The 13,696-nt window shown below is 32.4% G+C and overlaps 1 non-coding gene across 1 annotated transcript; it reads left to right on the top strand.

Annotated features, from left to right (window-relative positions):
- Positions 1-7,263: 7,263 nt before the first annotated feature.
- Positions 7,264-7,370, top strand: LOC150069494 (U6 spliceosomal RNA). The gene has a single exon (XR_016538445.1). It is a non-coding gene; the product is annotated as a U6 spliceosomal RNA (small nuclear RNA).
- Positions 7,371-13,696: the final 6,326 nt, after the last annotated feature.

Here is a 13,696-nt window from a genome sequence, read left to right as displayed (position 1 = left end):
CTTGATTAGGATTTCTTTCTTTTCCCTTGATCCTGTCTAGTCTTACTACAAATGCTTGCTAGCTCTTGTTGGTATTTATCAATTAGGACATCACTTTTCATAGCCCTTTGAAATATATCTTAATTTTTAAAATTTATTCTTATTTTTTGCCAGTCCTAGGGCTTGACCTCAGGGCCTAAGCACTGCCCTTGGACACTTTTTTTTCAAGGCTAGAACTCTACTACTTGAGCAACAGCACCAATTCAAGCTTTTTCTAGGTATGTGATACCAAAGAACTGAGCCTGGGTCTTTATGCATGCTAGGCAAGCACTCTTACCATTAGGCCAAGCTCCCTTTCCCCTTTGAAATCTTTCTATGGAACAACTTGTCTACATACTTACACCATGAAACTCACTAATTTTCAGTTCTTAGTTTGAAAGTGAAAAGAATGTAGTGAAAATATTTTGATTGAATTATTTTCAGCCATTTATTGATACCCAAAGCTGTTCTTTTCTAAGTATCCTTAAAAAACACTTAAATGGATAGATTTATCATTCTTTATTGTTGTGAAGATTAAATGAAATGAAATATGTTAAAGTGATTGGCAAATTATGAATTTTAAGCAGGGACACATGGTAGGTTCTGATGTTTATAATCCTCTTCTACCCATAAAATCTAAACTATTTATTATGAATATAGGTCCTGGGAAGTCTGTCATTGTCTACCTGCCTATATTCTTTGCCCATTCAACTTCTAATTTCTATAGTGCCCCTGCTGTCTTTCTACCATGTCATTCTTCTACCAGTTTAGTGACATTCATTGACGACAGTGAGTTTCATGAAACAAAATATACTTATTTATTTACTTCTTTACCCATAGCTTTATTGAACATTTTCAGTATCTTTATTGTTAATGTAATCAAAATTATACATAATATTATATATGTGTATATTTATAAATATGTGTTATTAAAAAATAGTCATAAGGTTTGAATGCAAGCAGCATTTCCCATTTAGTGCTCTTTTTTTTTTTTTGATTGTGAGGCTTAAACTCAGGGTCTGGGCACTGTCAATGAGCCTCATTTTGCACAGAGCCACTTGTGGATTTTGAGTAGTTAATTTGAGGTAAGAGTGTCACTGGAACTTTCCTGACTCGGCTGACTCCAAACATCAGATCTCAGCCTCCTGAATATTATATACATGAAGCATTGGCACCTGATTTTAAATGCTCTTAAGTTTACTTCTGAGAAGCCTAACAAAATAATTTTCATTTAGCAAAATACAAAATCGGTTAATATTTAATTTTCTTCTGAAACCTATTAGTAAATGGTGGAGAGATGATTAATAAGCAAGGAGTTATAAGCTAAATTTCTGCATTTAATCTGTGGAGATAGTGCAATTTGTGAAGAGTTTCATTGTGCAAAATGTATCTCTTGTAATTATAAATGAAAGTGTGGTGCTACAAAGTAAAGGTTAAAATGTATTTTTATTAATGCTAGAGTTAGCTGATCAGTCTAGGTTTTTTAATAATGTATTTACTTAACACATTAAGACCAATGGAAATGATTTCTTTTCCTAACTGGTTATTTGAGCACTCTATAAAAATGTCAGCCCACAGGAATATGTAGAATATGCTTCGGTATTTATATTAGAAAAATTTCTATGGCTGCATTATAATATTACATATAGTTCAAGAAGAAATTAATTTATATAGCAATACTCTATAGAAGAATAGTTTACTTTGGGTTTAATAATTAGATGTCTAACTTAAAGTACATCTGTGAAAGAATTGGTAATTCTGCCACAATTTAAGTGTCAAATACGGCAACCTAATGAATCAGTAATGAATTGACAATTGTTTGGTAATATGACATGGTCAAAATAGATGACATTTTAAGTAATTACGGCCTTTGAGATTTCTTTTTTCTTTCATTTTTGCCAGTCCTGGGCCTTGAGCTCAGGGCCTGAGCACTGTCTTTAAGGTTTTTTTAGACTAGAGTCCTACCACTTGAGCCACAGCACCACTTAGTGCTTTTTTCCATGTATGTGGTACCGAGGACTCGAACCCTGTTCTTTGTGCATGCTAGGCAAGCACTCTACCACAATGCCAAATTCTAGGCCCCCCTTTAAGACTTTTTTTGCATCTACCATGCAAATAAATTCCACTAACATAATTACTTATGAGTTTGTAAGCTAAATTTACTTCCGCATTTAAGGAAAAACATAACATCCATTGTCTCTCTGGGGCTGACTTACTTCACTTCCAACTCTTTCCATTTACAAATGGTACAATATCTTTTTTTCTAAAGCATGAGTAAAAGTTATATACACCACATATGCATGAGAAAAATTTATATATACATATATATATCATATTTTCTTCATCCACTGAGGGGAATCTGGGCAGTTTCTATACCTTAAATATGATGAATTGGGAATCACTAAATATGATTTTGCTGGTGGCTTTACTGCATACTTTATAATTTTGGGGTAAATGATCAGAAGAGGAATTGCTGGACCATAAGGTAGTTCTTTGTTTAATTTTCTGAGAAATGTCTACGCTGCTTTCTGGACTTTACACTGTTTCTATAGTGCATTAGTTTCCAATTTGGCCACATTCTTGCCAGCATCTATTGCTTAATAAAATAAAATAAGTTTTAAAATTTAAAAACCTTAAAAACTTTCTAAATTTTTATAAAATATAATTTGTGTACTTTATATTGTCTCCGTGAAGATATTATCAAGAACTTTATCTGATAAGATACAGAGGATTTTGTGTGCTTTCTCAGCTACTTTACTTTTAATTGTTAGTCAATCTATGATTGGCAGTCTTATTTAAAGATATTTTTTTCACTGATTCTATAAGCAATAGGTATCAGCAGTTGATTATCAATGAGTCACACTGACTCTTCTTGATATATTTATATAATATGATGTAACATTCAAGTACAGTAGCAGGTGATGCCACTTTCCCTGACTTTTAAGCACTAATGTTATAAGAATGTATATCACAGTGGTTATTTTTGTTTCTTGTTGTCAGTTTGGAAATAATAGTGATTCCCATAAAAAGCCAGAACAATATCAAAGAGGAATGAATTTGAAAAATTGATAGTGTCAGATTTCAACTTACTTATAAAGCTATAGAAAAATACATTAATTTGATTCTATTGTAAATTTACAGTAATCTACAAAATATAGATGAACAGAAAGCTGACCAATGAAATCAAATAAAGAATTCAGAAATATGGCAATAACAAGTGTGGGTTTTATATTATAATGTCATATTCATGATTTTTTATTACTTTTTGCATAAGGTAGTGACTGACATTTCCATTTTAATATAATAATCTACATTCATGATATAATCACCAAAAGTTATACAAGTTTATGTAGGTTCCTATTGATTTTTTTATGTAATGATTATGCCATTCAACAAATTTTCTTCATTTTTCCTTATGCATCTATATCTATTTATCTCTCTATCTAATTTTTAATTTCTTTTCTTGTCTTATTTCATTAACTAAAAAAGGGACTTCTTGTCTTCTGTTGTATGGACTATTAGGAATGTTTCTAGTTTTTCACCATTAATTTTGGGGTTTGCTACAACTTTTTTGAAGAACACTAATAATGTATTTACTGCTAATGCATTTAAGATTTTCATTATGAAGTGTATTAGATTTTTTTCAAATTCTTTTCTGCATAGTTCTATATATGTATTTTTTTTTAGTCTACTAATATGAAGGATTATTTGGAAATATTCTCTTAATAAATTATTGAATGTATGTGGGCAGAAAAATTTGCCAAATTTCTGTTTTAATTATCAAATTCACTCTTTACTGAGGACTAATACATGCCAGAAAATATGAGAAAGACTACATGCTGGTAGCAAACACGATAGTTTACTGTAACTTCAAAATGTTTGATCTTACATTGTAAATGGAAAACAGTTATACTGTCCACATAGTTACCAGGCTGAGTCTTGAACCACATTGCCAGACCCAAATAACAAGCCCTAGATTTTCTGGGGTTTGTTTTTGTAGATTTGTTAAACTACTACATATTTAAGCAGTCAAGTATCAATAGTAAAATATCAATAGTTAGATATTAGTCATATACAACATTCATTTTGATTTGTTGGTCATGGGGCTTGAACTCTGGGCCTGGGATAGATATTTGTAAACTCTTCAGCCCAAGATTACCACTATATCACTTGAGCCACAGTGCCACTCCTTATAGCTTTTTTAAGTAGTCAAATATCAACATTCTGGTACTTTTTACCCCTGAAGATTAATATCTGAATTATCAAAATTTATTTGCCCAACAATAATAAGCCCCTGTAATCTACCATCAACTCTAGCAGATTTCTAATTTTTTGGTTGCACATAAATCTTGGTGTATCTTAAATACCATCTACAATTAGAGAAAATAAACAAGGGAGTAGTCTTCAAATCCTTTATTTTCTTCATATTCAGAAGACTATAGCTTTCACGGCTTGAAAGAAATGATAAGTAGAATATTTTCCCAGAAAGGTCAAGAATCACCTATACGCATGAAGCATACTGGGTAAAGTTTTGTTAAGGTTTTCTGTAAGGATGTTCCCCCAAATAACTGGGCTGTCATGAATATTGTTGGGTCCTAAAATTGATTCAAGACTGAACAAGCCTTGGATGTCATCTGGGAACACTGAAATGAAGAGTAAACTCACCAAGCTCCAAGGAAGATCTGTTCTTCAGTACTTCATTTGTTGCATAATTTATACCAATTAGGTTTAAATCATCTTTGTGTGACTATATTTTTGTGTTGCATTTGAAAAATTTTATTCACACTACTGTTTTGCAAATGTATTTTATCTAAAGAGAAAATGAAATTCTACTTAGATTTTTTTTCAATCTATTAATAACAACTTAATTTCAACTCATCTAGTGATAATTTTTGAATGAAGGAACATATGCCTTTTTGAGAATTGTCTTTTGTTCATCCAATAAAAATAATTATATTAAATAAACAATATTACTTTAACTTCAATTTAATTCATTTTTCTTTGATTTAGTAATATAAAATTATGCACACATAGTATATATATATAGTATATATAAATATTTAAATAGTATATAAATTAGTATATAAATAGTATAATAAATTAGTGTATATAATATGTTATATATATGTATATAATATCTAATATTAGCATATAAAATTAGTATTATATATTAGTATATATATTTATTATATATGTAGTATATATAAAAACATATGAGGCCACAAATTTGGCCTAGTGGTAAAGCGCTTGCCTAGAATGCACAAAGACCTGCGTTTGATTCTTCAGTACCACATACACAGAAAAAGCCAGAAATGGTGTTGTGGCTCAAGTGGTAGAGCTCTAGACTTTAGAAAGCCCAAGGACAGTGTCCAGACCCTGAGTTCAAGGCCCAGGACTGACCCAAAAGAATAGAAAAAAGAAAAATTAAAACACGCTCTGTCATTGTTATTTCCCTATATCAATGGTCTTGATATTGACAAATGACAGGCAACAGGACAATTATTTTCTTAGCAGTGGTTGCTTATTTTGTATATTTTTATTTTATGGCATGAGACACCATTTTATTTAATGCAAATTTACAAATTCATGATTAAGGAAATTTTTCCAGAAAATTGACTAAAATCATAAAGTATCCCACAGCAGCAATATAAAAATTTGTACATTTCACTTGACAAAGCAAAAATTTTTGAGTAATTGAGTTTGAATTTCTACACTAAATAGTCATCATATTGAGCAGTTTAATTTTTAATTTATTTTGTGATTTTTTAAATAGCTAATTTTAAGCCTTTGTATCTATATTATTTAACAGTATTACAAATAAGTAAAATATTTCAAAAGTTAATTTACTAGAGTAGTTAATTGTTAATAATATATCTTACATAATTGTGTTACATTTATCCCCTCAGGGTTTTTCTAATCTCTGATAATTTTTTAAATTTTCTTTTTCACCATAAAACAATCTTTGCTAGTCCCAGTGGTTTATACTTGCAATCCTGGCTATTCAAATGGTTAAGAAAGATTATTGTTGTTCAAAGCCAGCCTTTCAAAAACTTCTAATATCCCTTTTCAACCAAAAAGAGCTGGACACAATATTTTGTGCCCAACTACAAAGGAAGTATACACTGTATAGGAAAAATACAATCCATGCCTTCCCATATGTACAAGTGCTACCAAGCACAAACAAAACCTTGAGTTCAATTCCAGTACTGCCAAATCAATAAACATATTTATTTAATTAATAAAATGTTCACATTAATATGTATAAGATATAAAGAATAATTTAGTGAATATTATCAATTCAATATTTAGTTATTACTTTGAAATTACAGTTCATATCATAAGTGTGGCATGTATATATAAATCTGCAATATTGAAAGCATTAATCATATTCTTTAGCAATGTTATTCCTATTCTAAAAATGAGTCTGTACAGATAGAGGACAACACAATTTGTCACATGAATTAGTTTCATAAGAACATTATAACTGTGAGAGAATCTCATTCTTATATGCTTATTGTCATAGTTTTATACGCATTCCTCTTTATGGAGAGAAGAAAATAAATAGTTCATGGTAACACATCATCTAGCTCATTTTCTAATCACTTCATTTAAAATCCTTTACCTACTTGTGTTTCACTCAACATAAAGCACTCCTGCAAATACAATTGTATTAAGGACATGTGAAAGGGTATCAATGTATGGGAATTAATGCACCATCTATCTGGCAAATATCATGTAACCCTTCTATTAAATACAATAAAAATATATGAAAAAAGAAAACTATTAAAACATTAAACTATGATAACAATCCACAAAACTAGCATGTTATTGTCTCAGGACCATAAACTCTCTGTTAGTAATAACAAGAGCAAAGAAATTTCTTTGTACTCCAAAATGCAAAAACTGAAATTTCTTATTCTCTGAAGGAAATAATAGTCGACTAGACACAAGGCTATAGGGGAACTTAAGAAAATTTAAATGGACTGGCTTTTTTATGAGAAAATATGTTCGGTGAATACTCTAACAATTAACGTTCTCAAATGGAATAAAAAGACAGCATTATGTAAATAGGTTTGAAAACCCTGATGAAGTGACTTAGTATATAATTCCCTTATCGCCTGCTTATCTGCCTATGCAGATGTCTGTTGATACCATCTTAAACAGGCCATGAGAGCGAGCACTGTGAATAACACAGACTATCTGACACACATGTCCAATTGAACCTTGTCAAATATGTCTTATTCAGTGCTCGGCTGGGCAGCACATATATTAAAATGGTAACGATACAAAGAAGATTGCAGGGCCCCTGCTGCAAGGATGACATGGAAATTCGTGAAGTGTGTCACAGTTTTTTGGAGGAGCCTGAATAACTTTCTGCAGCCCCAGGGCCTCCCCCTTTCCCGACTCCTTCTCCTCAGCCACCTATTGCTGGTCCTTCAACATTTCCAACCACCCCCAGCGAGTCCCAGAAGGGACTCCTGGAAGTGTACTAGCATTGGCACTGGAAGATCTGACAGAAATATCAACAGCAGTGATGAAGAGGAGGAGGAACAGGCTGAAGAGGAAGAAGAGGAAGATGATGATGAATATTTTGAAGAGGAAGCAGAGGAGGAAGAGTTTGAGGAGGAAAAAGATGAATTAGCAGAAGAGGAGGGGGACAAAGAAGAGGAAGAAGACTGGGAGTTTGCCTGAGCAGGAGGGAAGATTGAGGAAGGTGGGCCTACACTTCGAACCCTGATTTCAGCTCTCCCTCCTCCAGAGTCCCGCAAAGTACAGCTTGAACCTGAACCTGAACGTGGGCTGCTGTTAGGAGTGAAGGAATCAGGGAGAGAGGAGGAATCTGGGGCAGAGATAGCACCCTCTCTTCTCCAGAGGTGCTGCCCTCCCAATGGGAGGTGGAGAGAGGAGGAGGAAGTCTCACCTTAGGGGCCTCTGCGAAGGGGCTTGCTGATGAACCCTCTGCACACCCAACTCTGCTAGAAAAGGCCCTGGGGAATGGGAACAGTCATCGGAGGTAGAGGAGGTGGCAGAGACCACGTCTCTCCACAAAAAGGAGCAGGATGATACCGCTGCCTCGATGTCTGACTTAGTTGATTGCTCTCTGAGGATGAAAAGACACCGACTAGCCTGGAGCCTGACTCCTGGCTCTCTTCTGTATGTCTACCACCTTCTTCCAAATAAAGTTATGTTCTTATTAAAAACAATATGCATTGTGCATACCCCAGATCTGATATTACCACAAACGAGGTAGAATCAGTGACTCATATTTTAAATACTTTGCTTTTATATTATTATAATATGATTCATTGTATAAAGTAACAAAACTCAAGACTTTTAAATTTTATAACTGTAATGGAACTCCTTACTAGAGAAGAAAGCATACCTATGAATCAGTGGTATCTGTACTGAACTGTACTATATATGTGTGAGTATATATATATATATGTATATATTTACAATGTTAAATTTATTTATCTTATATTCTTAAGATAGTTGAGAATGTATTCTATTTAATTTCATATTTGTCATCAAGAATCTGTATATGTAATCCACAGCATTTAGTATGTAATTCTTTCAAATTTAGGTTGCATTCTCAACCTAAAATTTTAGGGGACCTGAGCAGCTAAAATAAAGTTTCAACTATTAATATCACTCTCTATTATACCATTTTTCTTGTGTTATGTGATGCTTATTAGTATTATATTTACAGAGTCATTTCTCTTTTTCTCTGTACATACACACACACACACACACACACACACACACACACACACACTGCCATAATGGACTTTAGTATTGTTGTCTAGTTTCCTTTCTCAGTCTCAAGAATATGGATTGATCATGCACTTAAAAGACACCTAACTAGTAAGAAAATGTGTGCTGTCAGAAAGTTCAGCAGAATATCTAAAGACAATTAATGATATTTGAATAGGCCTAGAATATAACTGATGACCTAACCAACATCTGTGAAAATACCGTTCTTGATAGACTCTTTCACTTGAGGAAGAGAAGCATGCACAGCATTTGAGTTTTATGGCAATGTGCAGTCCTGCCATTCAGCCATCCATTAGACACGGAGCAATCACTATTCCCTCCACTTATTTTTTTCCATTTATTGCCATTACCTATACACAGTGCAGCTAAGTGCTTGCCCACTTGACTTTGTTCATTTCAAATCCCATAGACCTACCCAAACTAGAAGTATGACATGATACTTTAATGCAAAGACTTCAATAGTGCTCTGAGAATATAACTCCTATTAAGATTGGGTCAGAGGGAACAATTTATAATGAATTTTGATGCAAAGCACTTACTATTTTGCTTACAGCTCATTTTGCCATTCATAAGGTTTATACAGCAGTAGAAATATGCAAATGTGTCACATTTTGGACATCCACTGTGGTGACATATCTCATGGTAAACTAAAATATATTGTGTAAAGCAATTGAAGAATATTATAGATATTTTATGTTCAGTTGCATCCACTATTATAAAAATTGCCTAGTATTTCTTTCTATTTTTTTGGAACATAGCTCAGCTTTAAAACAGGTCTATGGCACTAGACACCTACAGTTTTTTAAGTTTCAAATTATTATGTAGGACAGAGGAATGGCATTTGAACAAAATCATATTTTTGTTTTAAAATTTCAGTCCTCTTGTAAAGCTTTTAGGATAAGGAATTCAGACGTAGTATACTGAAGTACTAATCACTGTTGACCTTTAATTATATCAAGAAGCCTGTTAGAGGACTGGGAATGTGCTTCAAATGGAAGAGTACCTGCCTACTGAGCACAAGGTCTTGAGCTCTATCGCCAGTACTGGGGAGAGGGTGGGGAGAAATGGGTAGGGAGCCTGTTAGAAACTATATGTTCATGTGACCCTTTGTGTCCCCAGGAGGAAGGAGCTAGTACTTTTCTTTTTATTTTTTTTATTCCTCATTCTTTTTTATTGTAATGCATAGAAGGATTACAGTTATATTCACCAGATAGAAGGTGCATTACTTCTCACACATTGATACCCTTTTCATTTTTTGTCCCCATTTCACTTCCTCCACCCCCTCCCAATCATCTTGTTTTCCTCTCTTCCCTTTGCTATTTCAAATAAACAAATAAATTTATACACACTATACCAGGTAACAAAGTCAGACACTGTAACAATATGAGATGAACCAAAGGGCAAGAAAAGAGAAGAGAAATAACATAGTACATTAAAAGCAACAATCACTCAAGAATTTCTTTTTATTAAATGATGAACACTCACCTGACAATAAAGGATAAACTGTCAAGACAAAAGAATATCTAAATCATAGAGGTCAGTGTACAAGAAGACAAACTTTAATTTTTTTTAAATAATTTTTATTTTAATGTATAGAGGAGTTATAGTTACATTCGCCAGATGAAAGGTGCATTACTTCTCACACATTGATAGCCCTTCTGATGTTTATGTTCCCATTCCCCTCCCCCTGCCCCCTTCTCTCATTTTCCCCTCCTATTTCAAATAAACAGATAATCATCTATATAATATACCAAAGTGGGAAACAAAAGTGGGATACTGTAACAATATGAGATTAACCAAAGGGCAACACAAGAGAAGAGAGAAAGCATAATGCACAAAGAATAACAGTCACTTATAATTAAGCTCTTGTTTCCATGTCCTGGAGGTCCATTAATTTGGCTTCATCTTATATGGTCTTATGTATCTCGGATTTGAGCTACTGTAATCCTCTGCTAGGAGAGTTCTAGATATGTACTATTACAGATGAGGGAAATCATTGAGCCTGTATTCCTTTGGGTCTGACTTACTTCACTTATTAATCTTTTTCTCTAAATAATTTTAAGGGGAGCTATGGATGAAATGTTGGATTTTGCCTATGCCAGTAAAGCACTGTATAGATGATATACATCCTAGCCAAGAAGGGAAACATTTTCATTTTTAATTATTATGAGAAAATTTCTAGAATCAGTAGTAAGTATATGGTTTCTGATTGTTTTATTAAATTTGAAGTACACCAGTTTAACAAACAGTTATTATTATATTGAGCAACACTATTATTTTTGATGTTGTTCTTCTTGTTGGCTTGTTTTTTTCTCCTGAATTTTACATCATATGTAATAGTCAATGAAGAAACATTAGTTTTTCAGATATCCAACATTTGGTCTATTACAGTAGTAAAAATGAAAAATGAAAAATGCTTTTGCATTATTTTTCTCAAGAGAAAGAAGCAAAAGTTCAAAAGAAATAAATAACTGAACTATTGTCAGAGATAAAAATCCACTGTATTGGACTTTTATATAATTTGATCAGAAACATGCAACATTTTCTTGAAGTTACTATTTTAAAAATGTGTAATGAAAACACTCAAAATTATAAGAATTATTTTTATTACCATTTCCAAGGTATAGAATAACTTTGTTTTGTGCTCAATTACTTCTTTTTTTTTCAATTTTATTTATCTTTGCTTGAGAGAAAGCAAATCAGTCCATCAGCTATGAGATTTACTGAGAAGGCTCGATTTTCCCTGGTGTCAGTTTCTGAAGATTTATGTGATCAGTGATGATCAAACATTAGGATCTATATTCCTATATATTCCACAACAAACAAACCAGTGATTTATGCTCTATCATCCCATGACATTTCGCAATTTCTAACATGCCTTTTAACTTTTAATATTTAAAGTCATCTCAGTCATTTATTGGGGTTCAAAAGTGAGATGTTGCGATTTATAGCTTCTATAATTACAAAGACACTCTTTGTCCTTTGCTTTTTTTTCCTGATGTCTCTCTGTCTTAACCTCTTTTCTTTAAATTGTCAAGGAAATCATACTGTCAAATAAATCATAACCATATATTAAAATAGACTTATCTGTGTCCTGAAACAAGATAGCTGCTTTGTGACATAAAAAAGGAAGGTAAATTTGTTATATTTCATCTCTGATGAAATACTAAGTAAATACTAAGAGGATATTCTCCCTGATCATTCACTCCTCAAAGAAGTTTATTTTTGTTTTATAAGTGATCAATTCATTTTAGTACTTTGCAAACATAATGAGTTTGTTGGACTGCAGACTGTCAATTTTATTATTATTATTATTAACATTATTAGTATTGATATTAATCCCATCTTATAGTGCAAAGGCACCACTCTAAATTATTTTATAAATCATTTGTACGTTATATCTCTAATATAGAATAATAAAATATAAGTTAATTGAAATACTGAAATACCTGCATTTCTTTTCAGGTAAATGTATTTCTTTACTTATGGCAGGTTCCTAAAACAAGCATGGTACTGGTTGCTCAGTCTGTATCCCTGCTACTCAGGAAGGTGAGATCTGAGGATAATAGTTCAAAGCCAACCTAGGAAGATAAAACCTTTTGATTCTAATACACTAGTAAAAAATAGGAAGTGGCAGAATACAAGAGTTGAGCAAAAAAGCCAAGCTGGAGCATGAAGTGCTCAGTTCAAGCTCTAGCAACATACACACACACACACACACACACACACACACACACACACACACACACACACACACTATCCAAAATCAAGGAGTGCATTTGGATGGAGAGGCACTAGAAAACAGTAATGAGGATGTAGAAAAGCTCATTGGGGAAGGGAAGAAAAAGGGGTTGTTATTATACATCACTCGTGGTGTTGTTTAAGATTAATGGGTGCATTTGGGCATCATACATTTCAATATTTGACAAAATTTTACCTAGGAGAGAGAGACAATTGATATTTGCTTCCCAAATACAAGCATACACTGGAATAGTGAATTCCAAAAGAGGAGACAGAAACTAAATACATTTGCAAAAGTCATAAAAGAATGGGAGATTATTTTCCTCTAGTCAACAGAAACTTTCCTAATTTTAATAGAGAAGTAATGAATATAAAGTTCCAATTATTCTCTAACAGGAAGGACTGCACATTCCTTAAGCAAAGAAACCTCATTGTTTGATGTGCAAAGCACACATTCACCATATTTGCTTATTTTGGTTCTGATAAAAATTCCAATATAATTTAACTGATTTGGTATTAATTATTAATAATAATTTCACTTTAGTGTTTAAGTTAAAACTATTTGATTTATCTTCAGAAGGCAATGGGTTTAGTAGAAAAGGAAAGTAATACCTAATTGAGTTATATTCATTTATATTTTGAATAAATTTTGCATAATAATGATGAAATACATACCAAAATACTTCAATGGATTTTTGGATAATAATCTCATTTGCTAAAATCATGCATTAAAATGATTTCAAATTATCTTTAAACTTGATATGAACATTTGTATCTGAATTGTTTTACATATTTTTTGTCAGGGTTTAAATCAGTATTTCTAAGTGAAAAATATTTGCATTGAGTTTAAATTTAAATGATGATCTTTATTAGTGATAACATTGTGAAAGATTCTATATTATTTGTATATTCACTTATATAAGTTTATGATGTATGTATTTATTTATGTATTTAGCAATACCAGAATTTTGACATAGTGATTTATATCTCAGCTAGCTTACACACTTGGTATTCTGCCAGTGGAACCAAATTCTAGTCTTGTTTTCTTAGTTCTTGGAGATGGAAACTTGTGTACTTTTATGATTTACCCTCCCCCCACTCCCACTGACATTGAAGTGTGATTTTTCAGGTCTCAGTTTTCCAGTATCTGTCAACCACCTAA

This window comes from Megascapheus bottae, chromosome 1, assembly GCF_031878675.1.
Source record: "Megascapheus bottae isolate mThoBot1 chromosome 1, mThoBot2.hap1, whole genome shotgun sequence".
In the NCBI taxonomy this organism is placed as follows: domain Eukaryota; kingdom Metazoa; phylum Chordata; class Mammalia; order Rodentia; family Geomyidae; genus Megascapheus; species Megascapheus bottae.
Note: the sequence above shows the minus strand (reverse complement) of the source record. Positions and strands in the feature narration are given on the sequence as shown.